Raw genomic sequence first — 15,832 nt, forward strand, 5'->3', positions numbered from 1 at the left:
AGTCAAAGCATTCCCAACAGATGGCTGTCTACCTGCCTCTTGAATGTCTCCAGTGTCAGAGAGCCCACCAGAGCTTGGAAAAGTTATTTTTTTGACCTACAACTCCCATCAGCCCAATCCAGTGGCCATGCTGGCTGGGGCTGATGGGAGTTGTAGTTCAAAAAAGTAACTTTTCCAAGCTCTGGAGCCCACTACCTCTCTAGGTAATTGGTTCCATTGTCGTATGGCTCTAACAGTTAGGAAGTTTTTCCTGATGTCCAGTCGAAATCTGGCTTCCTGCAACTTGAGTCCATTATTCCGTGTCCTGCACTCTGGGACGATCGAGAAGAGATCTCAGCCCTCCTCCATGTGACAACCTTTCATGCAAAGAGTGCTATCATAACTCCCCTCAGTCTTCTCCAGGGTAAACATGCCCAGTTCTTTCAGTCTCTCCTTGTGGTTGTAGTCAGACAACATCTTGGGATCCAAGGTTGAAAGACAGTGGTCTACACACATGCTGTATGCTGCTTGCTTCGCAGCAGCCATGACCCTGAAATGAGTTTGCAGCCCCTGTGCCCTTCAGTGAGGCCAACTCCTCCTTTCCTTTGCTTGCCATATCCTTTTACCCATCAGCAAACTGCCATACTAGCTACAAATAAGTCCTGCCCATCATCCTGACTCTCTCTTATCTGCTCTGATTTCCTGAACACCAGTGAACTCTTAACAGAAAAACAATTAGATCTGCAACACTTTAACAATGCGACCCCATGCATGTTCAATAGTGGTGCACATTGGCTCTGTGTTGCGGCCAAAATAACAAGGTACATTGGTATGATCTGGGGATCTCCTCCCATTCCTGAGTCAAAGTATGATGTCACTGGGTTGGAGGCCCTACAAAGCCCTGTGTCACTCTAACATTCTGTTTCAGTGCTTTTGAGTTGTATACTACTCTATATTTTCCTATTTATGTTTCTCTAGGGTCATGGGCGTTGCAAAAGGCTACAAAGTGAGGCTGATCAGAATGTTGCCTACATACAAAGCACTGCCGTTCAGGATTTATTTATTTATTTTTAAGTTAAAAGCTTAATTTAGTTTAATTTAGTTTAGTCCAATCCACTTCCTTTGGTATATTATTTTCACTGATATATTTATTTTTATGCACACTTTCCCCTAAAATATGCATTTTTGTAAACAAAAATTCATTGGTGAAATGTGATGATCCTGTATTAGTGTAAATATGGTAAGTGCTGTTTGTATAGGAGATACATGGTAAGTGGAATGAAAGAGGAGGGGGAGTGAATGGGCAGTAGAATGCTGGATGATTGGCTGAGTGTTTAAAATGGCTGAGCATATAAAAGGAAGAGTGAAGTGGAATCTGGGTGGATGTGATGAAAGTGAGTGGGTTGTTTTGGTGGGTTTTAGAGAGTTGTTTGCCAGGAGAGCGTGGAGAAGGAGGGGGGTGGAGTTCGGATTAGTATTGAGTAAGGCTTATGTGCCTTATGAAGAAATCTTGTTATCTTTGTTGTCTCTGTTATTAAATAAATACTTAATTTGGTTTACCAAAGGCCTGATCCTTGGCTGGGGTTTCACAGACCAGAAGGGAGGGTAAGGTAATGACCAAGGCTGAAGGGAAACTGTAACAAATGGTGGCAGCGGTGAAGAGAATAACAATACAAGTATTCAGAGTCTCTGGGAATACTGGTATTAGGACGTGACTGGTGGTGCTGCCTAGCAGGGGGATCTGTTGAGATCTGTGCTAGAGCAGGGAGAGAAACCATAAAAAAGGACAGTCTGGACTGGTGGAGTCCCTGGTGGTGCCTAGTGACAGGCAGTAGTCACGAGCGGGTAGGAACCTGACAGGGAGAGCCAGGGAAGGGCATCACAGTGAACTGCATAGCAAAATTTCTATTATCTGGACTGATTGCAGGTGTTGCCACTATTCACCATATGCTCAGAGGCACATGTTACCTACTTCTTCCAGGCTACACAGGAAGTGGATTGGACTTTGAAAAACCAACCTAAATTGTGTTTGCATTTTGACAAATTTGTAGGGCAGTACAATATCTCAGAGAGGAGGTCAGGTCTCCTGCTCCCCTGGTGCATTCACTATAGCTGCCCAATTTCCCTGCTTTTGAAAGTTTGAGAAATATCTGTGGGCTATAGGTATGTTCTTAAACCGCACAAGGGTTTTTTTTTTGCTATTAGTGAATTTACTCAAAAATCAGACCCAGTGTGTTCAATAGAGTTTACTGAAAGTGTACAGAGGATTGCAGCCTAACGATAGACAGGATTTTTGTCCCACTATAGTCCCTGTTCAAATAGATTTTGTGCGTTCTAAGACCTAGAAATTCCTGCAAAATCTACTTGACCATAGCCCTTATTAAGGCAGTGTGGGCAGGAATGAATATGTATAACCAGACAAACATGCAGTCTTCAAGACTTTGGAAAAACTATTGCCTGGACATGGGCACAATTTACAACAATTTTACTGATTTATTACAGACTTGGGACCTGATTTTTTTTAGCTGTAACTGTTATTGTCAGGCTTTAGGTTTATTAATTTATTGAATTTATACTCTAATCCATGGTATTCAGGCTAATTTCTGTGTGGTCAAAGATTGCGAGAACAGCTGCATAATTTACAGGGGTGTGTGTTTTGAGGTGTACCTTGGAAATCTCAATTCCTACCATATAATGTCACTCAGCCACATAGAAAACCTAAAAATGCACATAGTAATTTAGGCTTTCTTTAGTCATGCTTACCAGGTCGGGTGGGAGGGACCTATCGTAGCTCCACCTTTGAAAACTCATTTGCTTCTATATATTCCTTCCCATGCAGGCCTTATAAATTAATTATTGCACTTGATGCCTTTTAGAGAACCATAAGATTAACAATTTTTTTCTTTTCCTTGTTAAAATATAAATAGAGAAATCTTGATGTTAAAAACAAACACTTTCTTTCAAAGTGCAGTAGAAATTCAACTTTCTTGAGCCCCAATGGCTCCCAGCTACCAGCAATATACATTCAAAGGGCAAACTCCCAAAGATTTTCATTACACAGTCAAATATCATCCTAACTACCCACCCCCTTCTGAATTAAAGCAGATCAACAAAGTTATCTAGGTTCAGCAGGAAGAAAGGGCTGGAAGTTTTGATCCAGAGGATGACACCAGCATAAAAAAAGAAATGCTTGACTGCGACTCCTACTGCATAGTTTAATCTTTTTCAATTAAAAACTCCTGCATTGTCATCTGAGTAGTGAGCAGCAAAATGCAACAGTGCCATCTATAGGTTGCAAAGAAGTTCTTTCTGCAACCACAGAAATATTACTGAAGAAGAAACAAGAGCTGCTTTGCCGAATCTGACATGTGGTTGGTGGTGGTTGTTAGGTGCCTTCAAGTCGATTGCGACTTATGGCGACCCTATGAATCAGTGACCTCCAAAAGCATCTGTCATGAACCACCCTGTTCACATCTTGTAAGTTCAGGTCTGTGGCTTCCTTTATGGAATCAATCCATCTCTTGTTTGGCCTTCCTCTTTTTCTACTCTCCTCTGTTTTCCCTAGCATTATTGTCTTTTCTAGTGAATCATGTCTTCTCATGATGTGTCCAAAGTATGATAACCTCAGTTTCATTATTTTAGCTTCCAGTGATAGTTCTGGTTTAATTTGTTCTAACACCCAATTATTTGTCTTTTTTGCAGTCCATGGTATGTGCAAAGCTCTCCTCCAACACCACATTTCAAATGAGTTTATTTTTCTCTTATCCGCTTTTTTCACTGTCCAACTTTCACATCCATACATAGCGATTGAGAATACCATGGTCATTCATACCATGGATCTGACATACCTTGCAATATTTCACATGTAAAATAGGGACACACTTGCTATACTCTCCTTTTCATACTACAGATCCCTGCCAGAGCCCTCCCCCCTAAATATAACTTGTTGAGACAGGCTCTATTACACCTGTTTCATGCTATATCCATATACACTTCAATAGCCACTCTTTCACTTGATTAAAGCAGGGCCAGCCCTACTATTAGGTAAAATGAGGTAATTGCCTCTGGCATTGGATGCTGCGGGGAGCAGGGCAACCCTTCATCCAGCCTTCCTTGTTAGGTGGGGAACCACTTTCCTAGGTGGGGCATTTGCAGGGGAGGTGCATAGCACCAGCCAATCCCCCCTCTCACTGTTGGAGAGGACATGAGGAGCAGGCTAAGGGAAAGGAAAGACAGTGACCTTCCCTGTTACTCCTCCTTCATCCTCCTGTAGAAAAGAGGAGTACAGCAAGTGTGTTCTTTACATTAATCTTACATAAACCAAGTTTAACTTGGTTGGCTTTAAAAGTGGATTAGACAACTATCTGGAGAATATGGCTATCAGTGGCCACTAGCCATGATAGCTGTGCCCTTCCACCACACTCAAAATGCTTCTGAAAACCAGTTGCCAAAAGCTGTAGGAAGGGAGAGTGCTCTTGCACTCAAGTCCTGCTTGCAGGCTTCCCGTGGGCATCTGGTTGGCCACTGTAAGAACAGGATACTGGAGTAGATGGGCCTCTGGCCTGATCCTTCAGGCTCTTCTTATGTTCTCAGTTGAACAGAGAACCCTGGGAATACTAGACTCAAGAACTTTACTTTCCCTATAGCTACAGTCCTCTTTCATCCATGGTCTGTCCCTAGGGTTGCCAGGTCTCTGGTTTTCTGCCGGAGTCTCCGGCAAAAGTGGGCCGTCTCCGGCCTCCGGCCATATTTGGTGTGAAGAGGCTGATCTCCGGCTTTTGGACCTCCCCCTCAGGCACGCATGCGTGATTGACACGCATGGCTGCTGGGTGGGAGGAGCAGCCGCGATGGGCGTTTCTGGCTGCGGTTTGCATCGTGGCCGATAGAGCAGTTTGGAATCTCGTTTGGAAGCAGAAGGCTGCTGGGTGGCAGGAGCAGGTTGGGCTGCGGCTGATTGCAGAGAGAGGCCTGAGAGAGAGAGGCCTGAGAGAGAGGGGCCTGAGAGAGAGGGGCCTGAGAGAGAGAGAGGCCTGAGAGAGAGAGGCCTGAGAGAGAGAGAGAGGCCTGAGAGAGAGAGAGAGGCCTGAGAGAGAGAGAGAGAGAGAGGCCAGAGAGAGAGAGAGAGAGAGAGAGAGGGGCCTGAGAGGCCAGAGAGAGAGAGAGAGAGAGAGGCCTGAGAGAGAGAGAGGCCTGAGAGGCCAGAGAGAGAGAGAGAGGCCTGAGAGAGAGAGGCCTGAGAGAGAGAGAGAGGCCTGAGAGATGGGGCTCAGCAGTCTCTGGCCATCACCACACCTTGGGGGAGGAAATTCCATCACACACACACACACTCTCACACCCCGGGGCCCCCCTCTTACTTTTCTGATTGTGGAAAGCTGGTGGTTCCATGTCTGCCACTGCTCCTTGGATTGTTGAAAACCAAATGTTTAAATAAGCAAAATGTATAGCAGGATGAGGTTGCCATGTGATTTTTCCAGCTGGGTTTGTGTGTGTATGGAACTTCAGCAGGTGAACAGGCCCGTCCCCTCATCTCTGTGACAATGAAAGTTCTACGTCTTGAATTTCTGGCTGCCACCCAAAGAAAGCTGGCAGCCTAGGGAACAGGTGGGTGCAGAGTGGGTCTTAAAATAAAGAATCTTGCAGACGGAAGGCAGGGAAAACCAGGCCAGGTTCCCCAGGAACAATGTCTGTTTCCTAATCCCTATCCCTGATAAATCACAGTTTCCATTTTAAGCATCACTTGTGTTGGAATTGTGGAAATGCAACTCGATTTGGGTGTTTCCACGTCTGGAGGGAGACAGAGAGGAGACCTCCAGGTTGCTAGGCTGTGCCTTTCCTTTGGTCATATGCTCATCTTCCTTCCTGAAAACTGATACCTCTTAGGAATGCCGACCACACCTTCCAACTCTCTCCTTCCTGCTTCTTCTCTGTCTCTTGAAGAGAAGAGATGTCTTTGCTTTGTCTCTCTCACCTGCAACATGAGGGCAAAGGCCTTGTCAGGTCCATGAACCTCCAATGCTGGTAGTTTACTAGAACTAGAATCCCTTTCCTATCTATTGTGTATTTCCTTCAATGAAGCAAGCTGTTCCTTATTTTACTAAGTCTGAATCCTCAGTTATTGCTGCAGCATAAAAGTCTGCTACTTCACAGGGAAAGTCTCTCTCTCTCTCTCTCACACACACACACACACACACACATACACACATCAGCGCTGGGTGTGCTCTTGATCCCAAACCTAACTCTGCTAACAAGTTTCTAGTATTTTTTCAGAATTGAGTTGCCTCCACTCAAGACTCTGGAAGTTAAACCTCTCAATGTGCGTGCAAAGCCCCCCGCAGCAGAGTAGGAAGCCTCTTTTTGTCTGTCAAGAGCCATTGACCACCAGCAGCCAAATCAACCTGAGGCCCCAGCTGGCTTTGTCTGTGGGTCAGTGACCTGAGGAGAAGATGCCTTGGGTCAGCTGCCAGCCTGCCCAATGTGCACTTTCAAAATTCTCCTCAAGCAGAGACTGCCCAGTGCTGAACACCCTCCCGCCTGAGAAGAGCCTGTGGAGCAGGTGATATTGGGGGACCTGCAGGCCAGAGCCCATCCCCCCCTTTTAAATCAAGGGAAGATGGCCGTAACTCAGTGGTAGAGAACATGGACAGTCGCTGCCAGTCGCTGTAGACAGTGCTGATGCTGAACCAGATGGACCAATGGCCTAACTCAGTATAAAGCAGCTCCCTGTTTAAATCACCCTTCATTCAGAACCATAAGGACTAGAATCTTACTTTATTTTTAGGGAAACTGTTGCGCATGCAGAAGGGCCCAGGTTCAGTCCTCAGCAGCATCTCCAGGTAGGGCTGAGAGACATCCCTGCCTGAAGCCCTGAGAGCCGCTGCCAGTGCAGACAGCACTGGGCTAGAGAGCACCCATGGGTCTGCATCCAACATTCCTGGGTAAATGAAGCAGATCCTCGCATCTGGTCCAGTCCTGCCTCAGGCCAGGGCTCGGAGTCTTAGTTTGCCTTGGCCACCCTGCTTCATCTGCCCGTGCTGGGAGCTGCACAGCAGAAGTTGGGCCCATCTGTTCTCCTGGTACCTTTCAGTAGTTTTCAGGTTCCCTTAAGGACATAAGAACATCTAGTTCCTCACCCCAACCGTAATAGGAAGCCTGCAAGCAGGACCCTTCTGGGAGGAAGGGCGGGATATCAGTTTAATAGATAAATAAAATAAATAAGCGCAACTGGCCTTTAGAGGCATATTGCCTCCAAATGTTAATGCAGCTTCAAATAGCATTTGCCTTTTTTGCAGCCACATCACACTGTTGGCTCATATTCAGTTTGTGATCAACAACAATCCCAAGATCCTTCTTGCATGTATTCTTGCAAGTATCCCCCATTTGGTTTCTTTTTCCTAGGTGTAGAACTTTACACTTATTCCTGTTAAATTTCATTCTGCTGTTTTTAGCCCAATGCTCCAGCCTATTAAGATCCCTTTGAATTTTGTTTCTGTCTTCCAGGGAATTAGGTATTCCTCCCAATTTTGCATCATCTACAAGTTTGATAAGCATTCCCTGCCCCTCCTCATCCAAGTCATTAATAAAAATGTTGAAGAGCACTGGGTCCAAGACCAAGCCCTATAGTAGCCCGCTAGTTACCCCCCCCCAGGTTGAGAAGAAACCATTGATTAGCACTCTGAATATGATTGTGTAGCCAACTGTGGACCCACCCAATAGCTGTTCCATCCAGTCCACATTCAGCTAGCTTGCTAATCAGAATATCATGTGGCATTTTGTCAAAAGCTTTGCTAAAGTTGAAATATATTGTGTCCACAGCATTCCCACAGTCTATCAGGGAGGTTTGTTGTTGTTGTTATGTGCCTTCAAGTCGATTATAACTTATAGCGACCCTATGAATCAGTGACTTCCAAGAGCATCTGTCATGAACCACCCTGTTCACATCTTGTAAGTTCAGGTCTGTGGCTTCCTTTATGGAATCAATCCATCTCTTGTTTGGCCTTCCTCTTTTTCTACTCCCTTCTGTTTTTTGCAGCATTATTGTCTTTTCTAGTGAATCGTGTCTTCTCATGATGTGTCCAAAGTATGATAACCTGAGTTTCATCATTTTAGCTTCTAGTGATAGTTCTGGTTTAATTTGTTCTGACACCCAATTATTTGTCTGTTTTGCCTAGAATACCCTCCCTTGTCCTTAACATGGCTGCAACCATATCTACTCAGAAGTAAGTCCTATTGAGTTCTATGGGGCTTAGTTCCTTAATAAGCATGTTTACAGTTGCTGCCTTCAGGGGCATCTATCTGTGCTCCCATCTAACGTCTCTGCAACACTAAGCTCCTTTCTTCCAATAATGGCCTGGCCTGAGGGCACGTAAACCCTTCTTGCCAGAAGCAAGGAAGCTAGATTAAATGTTCCCTAAAGGCATTGAACTGTGACCTGGCAGACCAGGGTTCGAATCTCCACATAGCCATGAAGCTCCCTGGGTGACCTTGGGCCAGTCACTGCCTCTCAGACTCAGAGGAAGGCAATAGTAAACCACCTCTGTCTGAGTACTGCTTACCATGTAGACCCTATCTGGGATCAACTTGAAGGCAGTCCATTTCCATTTTGCATCACCCTAAGCTTGTGAGAAAGAATGACCTTGTCACTTCAGATGGACCTAGGAACACCGTATTTTAGGTAAGATTTCTATTTTAATCTCCAGAGAATTTTTTTTTGAATGGTATGCTCCAAGCAACTGTGGTTGATACAATGTATCATGTTTAATGATATCACTAGGGCCCACACTGTGATGTCACTAGGGCCCGCCCCCTGATGTCACTAGGGCCCACCCCCTGATGTCACTAGGGCCCGCCCCCTGATGTCACTAGGGCCTGCCCCCTGACATCACTAGGGCCCGCCCCCTGATATCACTAGGGCCCGCCCCCTGACATCACTAGGGCGCACCCCCATTTTCTCAGGTTTTTGGATGGTTCCGACCTGGCAACCCTATCTGTCCCTGTTTTCTGTTTCTTCATGAACTGAACTATTTTGGTAATGACAGTGAGCCCTTGAGCTTGGCTTTGATGGTGCAATAGGTATCTCAGTTCTAGATTCCACCTGGAAAAAGAAACTGTCCATACTTGAAGTTTAGGGAAGGGCAGAGAGACAATAAATACTTTAGGGTGAGTTTGTTAAATCATTCTTAGAGTCTCACCTTGTAGTCTTGTTCCTGACCTTTAGATTTTCCTTCCTTGTTGAACCATCAAGGGAAAGTTTTCTTAACTGGCTGCTATACAAAGGACTAGCTAAGCAATTGGAAACTGATGGTGGAAAGCAATTCGATTTTTTAAAAAAACTGGTTGCTGAAAAGGCCTCATGCTGAGCTGCACATACTGGGAAAATCAGAAATAAGGCCTGAGTTACAACCTAGATGGCTGGCCAGCTAGCCAGCTCGCTAAATGTAGTGTACGCAGCAATATTTCTACACCTCTAGGGCTGTTTTCAGCCTTTGTCATCAAGTACTCAAGAAAAAGAAAAAAATAGCCATTATGTTAGTGCTTTAAAAGAGTAAGGAGCAACCATTTTTTTCAGATTACTTTATCTCTTTATTTCACTCTTTAGCAATAAACACCCAATCCTGCTCTACCCATCATAATAACTGCAGAATAAACAAACTCTTACTTCTCACTGCAGGCAAACAAACATGCTTCTTTACCGCTGGCTGGGTAGACAGCAAAACTGAAACTGAAAAGCAGAGCAAAGGAAAGTCCAAGGGGTGGAGTCTAACTCTAGCCCATAATACAAAGTTCTGATATTTAACTCTTCAAGGATTATGTTACTATATAGCCTGTTTTTTTCAGGATCACTTAAGTAATTATAAGGTGACTTTGATCATGAAAAATCCACCCTTAGGGAAAATCTTGCTTGAGCAGACTTTGGAGGCTCTTCTAGATGAGGCTCTTGTTGTGCACTCGCCCTGCCCTATTTACTGATTTTTTCAGAGGGTCCTATTTTTAAATTGCTCCTTAAAACAAGTTGTTGTTCTTTAAATGGAGATTGTCATTGTCTATCATGTCACAAATTTTTAAAAAATGCAATTTCCCCCCCAAATCTGGGGCGCGCGCAAAGCTCATCTCTAGGGGGTGTCCCCATTTGACCCCCCCGGCTACTGACCTGGAGGGGGGGCAGATATCAGAGGACAGCGCTGTATGTGCCTTGCAGCCTGCCTTGTGCTCCTAAGCTGCCATTCAATACAGCACACAAAGAGTACAGGCAGAACACAAGAGAACATCCATCCCTGTTGTCCCTCCTTGCATACCCACCAAAATCTGTTCCAGAGGGTGGGGGGAAGCATATGTGTTTGTATTTTTAAAAATATATTGAATAAAAGAGTTTGCGGGGGGGAGGAAAATCTGGGAGGAGACCTTGATGACAGACAGATTCTGAGTAGCTTGCTTTCTTTTCTGGATGAAGACAGACATACTATTTTAAAAAAAGAAAGAAAACTCATGGTGAGCTCCTCAATCACAGTGTAAACTGGGTTTTTCACAGTTTGAGTGACCAGATTACATATCAGTGAAGTGAACTCGGTTGTCAGCCTTCCTATGACCCTCCTTGTGTTTTTTAAAATGCCACACACATTCTTACCCATTTATGCATTCATCCTTCACCTTGTTATAGAATTGGAGGGGGGGCTTTATTTTATTTTTTAATATAAAACAGCTCTGGGAATTGTGGGAGGAGAGAACTGGAGGGGGAGGTTTCTAGGTGACATCATAGGCACCATCCAATTAGTGCTCTCCACAGACTTTCCTCAGAGCACACTTCTAACACACACGTCTTCCCCAGAGTTAAATAATGTAGGGAAATAGTATATTTTAACTGAACATCGTGAAAGTGTGATCAGACACAGTACTGTAAAAGGAAATTTGGTTCTCTTCATCAAAGCAAGTCAGCATGTGATTATTTTCTCTTCCAGGTAAGCATTAGGCCTTTTTCATCCCCTGAGACCAAATGTCCACAGCCTCTTTTTTCCTTGCAAGCTTTCTTGGCCCTTAGCTGCCTTCTATCAGTGAGAACAGTGTACAAACCAACTCTTTCAGAGCACTGCAAGATGCAGCCAAGGATGAAGGAGAAAAGGAAGTTTGGGATTATATTTCATGTGCAAAGACAGCTAAATCATCACAACCACTGTTTGACAGGCATCTCTACATGTGAGTCAGTGGTGATGTCCACACACTATTTTCCTTAAATGTGTATATAAAAAGGCATAGGAACCCAATAATCAGCATCTACTGTGAAGATGCACAAGTATCTAAATAAAAATATGAATTGACATCCTGGCCCATGGAATTTCTGAGGTGCAAATAGATTGAGAGATGCAGAATCAGTTGTTTCAAACCAATGGTACTGCTAAGTAAGGGCAGGGTAAAAATTAGGTTCAGTTTTAATGTGAACCTATTTAATTTGCACTTCCCAAAACAATACATGCAATGGTGTCATCTTGCCAGGACACTCCAGGACATTATCCCATTACTTTTATGGCAGCCAGAGCCTTATATCTCCTGTGAGTCAATGAGCATGAAAGCAGAGCATATTAGCCCCTGAAAACAGTTTAATCACTTGGCTCCTTGTCCTTTTATGCTGATTGGAGCCAATCAGAATGGAAGGTAGTGAGTCAGCCACTGAGAAGAACACACACCTCCCTTTTCAAGCTGATTGGCTCCTAGAAAATGTCTGTTGTGAGAGATGAGGGAGTGGAAAGACAAGGGAAAGTGGAAAAGAAAGTATGCAGGACTGAGCATTTTTTCTCCCCCAGTACTATGGGCTCCATTTCTGCAGTAATTGGAGTTGCCATCAGATATTATTTCTGATATTCTCTATCTTTGCAGAGAGAATGTTGCAGTAGCAACTCTCCACACGTGGTTTCCAATTCAATCTTCTTTTGTTCTAATTTGTTTTTTTAAAAATTCACTTTGAAATTATCGATAGTGTGAGTGATACTTTTATCAATCTATTTTCTATGTGAGCTCTTCAAATATGTATTCCCTTTCACTGATGTCAATGAGGTGTTGATCGTAACTGACAGACAGAAAACAGCAGGGGGGAATGAAGTGTTGATTGTAAGCAGTGGGGGGGAATTGACTTGATTATCTGCCTTAATCTGTTTGCAGTGCACTTGAAAAGGAATGTAAACAGGCAACTATTTCAGAGTTCAGAATAAAGATTGATACCAGTGGAGACTCGTGAATAAATAACGATTATAATATTGATAATTCTCTGCAAAGCAAAAAAAAAGTATATCAGAGGAGACTGGAAAAATGAAAAGATATGAGAGTAAAAAGAAATCAGATTAAGGACCACCAGGGGCCACACTTAAAAATAAAATGTAAAAAAGGAGGGATTCCATCCCTGCCCAGTACTCAAAGTAAATGTGCCTTGGATTGCAGCCTTACCCCCCATTCCAATGTATACTTACTTGGAAGGAAGTCACACTGCATTCAGTGGGGTTACTACCAAGTAAGTGTACATCTCTATAACAACCAGAGGAAGATTGTCAGAAAAGTCTGACAATGCAAATGAATTACCATGTGACTGATTGTTTTTGGTGTGTGTGTGTGGGGGGGTCCACTTTAAAGCAGTAACTAGAAACCTTCTCAGATTGGTACCTTATTCTCTTGGAGCAATCATTTCTACAACTTTGGGGTACAATATTCATTCATCAGTTCACAGCTCTTGATTTTCAACAACATTCTTTTTACAAATGAATTAATATCTTCCTAGCCTTTAAAACATTCATAAAATCACTGGCAGTACAATCTTTTACATGTCTACTCAGCAGTAAACCCCACTGAGTTCAATGGAGCTCACTCCCAGCAGGACCAGGTGTGGAAGACCAATGGGATCTGCCCTGTATAGAAAAACATACAAAGGATGTGTGTGTGAGAGAGAGGGGGGGGAGAGAGAGTGCATGCACTCTTTCTTTATTAACAGGAACCCAATCCAGCAGCAAAAAAGGGAGGGTGTGGTTTTGTCAAGCCCCAAACCAGGAATTAGGGAGGGAAAGAAAGAAAAATAAGTTTTTGGGGGGAGGGTGTGGTGTGTGTGTGTGTAGTTCAGTCTAGCTGTGTGTTTCTGTTGGCAGGGATGGAGTTATGTTACTATAAGTCTTTCACCTACTGAACTTATGCTGGTAATGCTATATTCATTGCACAATCAAGCATTGCACTGCAGATGGAGAGGGTCAAAAGTGATTTAAGATTTACAGCAGTTATGTTCAGATGCTGATGCTGGAATAAATTTAAATAAATTTAAATAGTTAAAAATCAAGCACTGTATTCATTTCTTGTTTTTTATTAATACTTCATAATAAGTACCACATTTTTTCTTTTTCATTTTCATTTTTGAGCAAAAAGGATTTGAAATCCCCACTCAGCCATGAAACTCACTTGGTGCCCTGGGGACAGTCACTACCTCTTAGCCTAACCTACCTCACAGGCTTGTTGTGAAGATATAGAAGGTGGTATAAAATGACTGCAAAGGGGGATTTCGTGCTTGTATCATAGGCATCAAATTTTGCTTCCTTTAACCAAAGTGATGCATCTTTATAAAGAAAGGGACATGTTTTTCTACACCCACCTCACCCGCCTTAGTATACCTCCAGGCGCCATCCAGTCTGGAATAATTATTGTGTTTACAAGCAGCAGTCCCAATTGTATCCAAGTGAGCTTACTCCCAGGTTAGTGCACACAAGGGGCCCTCTCCCCATGGACTGTTCTCTTGCCTTTCCTCATAAGAAAGCCTAGGCTATAATCCCTTACTTACTTACCCACTTACTTGGAAATAAACCCCATCAAACACAAACAGACTTACTTCTGAGTAGACATTCATACCATGGAAATTTTTGACATCTACCCACACCTATTGTGTAGTAGAATCTGTAGAAAATAATTTATACAGGGTCATCTCAAATGCAGATTACAAGGAGACAGAAACCACTACCAAGTGCAGGGAAGGAGAGAACAGCAGCTCTATAAGACCCTGGGGATTCCTCGTGTGCAAACAACTCACATCAATCACAGAGACTGAAAGCTTATTTTTATTGTACAGTCTAAGAAGGTTGTATAATCTTAGAAAGGAGTATGGCTGTGAGGGGGCATGACATGTGAAGGGACTTTGAACTTCTAAATTTGCCTGCAACTCTGAATTTTGGGATGGAAATCTCCAATCAAACAATAAGTACCAACATCCCCATATTAGAGGAAGAAATGCATATATTAGGGAAGCTAGCATGCAAACATGCATTACTATGCAAAATTGCATACCAAAGGGTGTATTTTAGGACAAATGCTCACTAAGGGGTTGACAAATTTTCATCAGGGTGATTTTTTAAAAAAACAACAGCCAAGTAAACGGATGCAGACATATGGTGAACTGAATTTAAATCTGGAAAATGAGAAACTAGAGAGAAGCCAAAATCAACAGATTCATCCATTCCTACTCCTAAATCCCCAAGAATACAAACGTGTGAAGATTTCACTGTGTCTTCCTTTCAAGTAAGTGTTGCAGGGTTGAACAATTAGTACTTTCCTCATTGCGTAGTAATGTTCATGAGTGATGAAAGGCTCGTTCCACTTGTTATGAATTTTCAACCATCCTAACAAACATATTCAAGTTATATCAGCATGGCTCTCCTAAGTGCCATTTCAAGTTTTCAAAAGCAAGAATTGTGTGTATCATCTTTACTAGAATAGGTGCACCTCTTCTCTATGCATACATTTTATATAATTAGAAAAGCAGTTATTGTATTATAACGTAGGATCTTGATAAACACCCTTTTTCACAGTTGTTAGGGACACAGCTTTTGAATGTCATGAAATGCCTTCCTGGAGCATCTCATCGGTTCTTTCAGTCTATAGTCCTTTCCTCAACAGGTGTTAATTTAGAACTTAGAGAAAATGGTTCTGAAACATAGCACTTTTGATGCCACACAATTAAGTACTCTCCTATGAATACAATTTCAAGCTTTTCAATTGCAGCAGGAACATCTCTGAGAGATTTCCATAAATTACAATAAATAATGCTCATTTAAGCACAAGGTGCATTGTTTAGGTGAAGGCTGAATGATTCTAGGGCAGCTCTGTGCATTCTCCACCGGTGCTTTTCTTTCTACCAGTCAATCAGATTTGCTGGGTGCAAAATCTCACATGTCTCTTGGATGAATAGGGAGCAGACAAAGCATAAGAAATGCTTACATTGAAAGCCCATTGCAATAATATTGGCTTTATCCCCTTAGACCTAGAGTCTCTCAAAGTTTCTCACAACTGGATTACTGCAACATGCTCTATGTGGGGCTGCCCTTCAGTCTGGTCATAAGAACACATTAGAAGATCCTGATGGATCAGGCCAGTGGCCCATCTAGTCCAGCGTCCTGTTCTCACAGTGGCCAAATAGATGTCCATGGAAAGCCTGCAATCAGGACCTGAGTGCGACAGCACTCTCTCCTCATGCAGTTTCCAACAACTGGTATTTGGAAGCATATTGCCTCTGACTATAGCATAGCCACAGAGTAGCCATTGATAGCCTTATCTTCCATGAAGTTGTCTAATCTTCTTTTAAAGCCATCCAAGTTGGTGGCCATCACTGCCTCCTGCGGGAGTGAATTCCATATTTAACTGTGCTGCATGAAGTCGTGCTTTCTTTTGTCTGTCCTGAATCTTCCAACATTCAGGTTCATTGAATGTCCATGAGTTCAAGTGTTATCAGAGAGGAAGAAAAACTATTCTTTATCCACTTTCTCCAGGCCATGCATAATTGTATACACTTCTGTCATGTCTCCTCTGACCCGCCTTTTCTCTAAACTAAAAAGCCCCAAATGCT

The sequence above is a fragment of the Rhineura floridana genome, chromosome 6 (genome assembly GCF_030035675.1).
Source record: "Rhineura floridana isolate rRhiFlo1 chromosome 6, rRhiFlo1.hap2, whole genome shotgun sequence".
Lineage (NCBI taxonomy): Eukaryota > Metazoa > Chordata > Lepidosauria > Squamata > Rhineuridae > Rhineura > Rhineura floridana.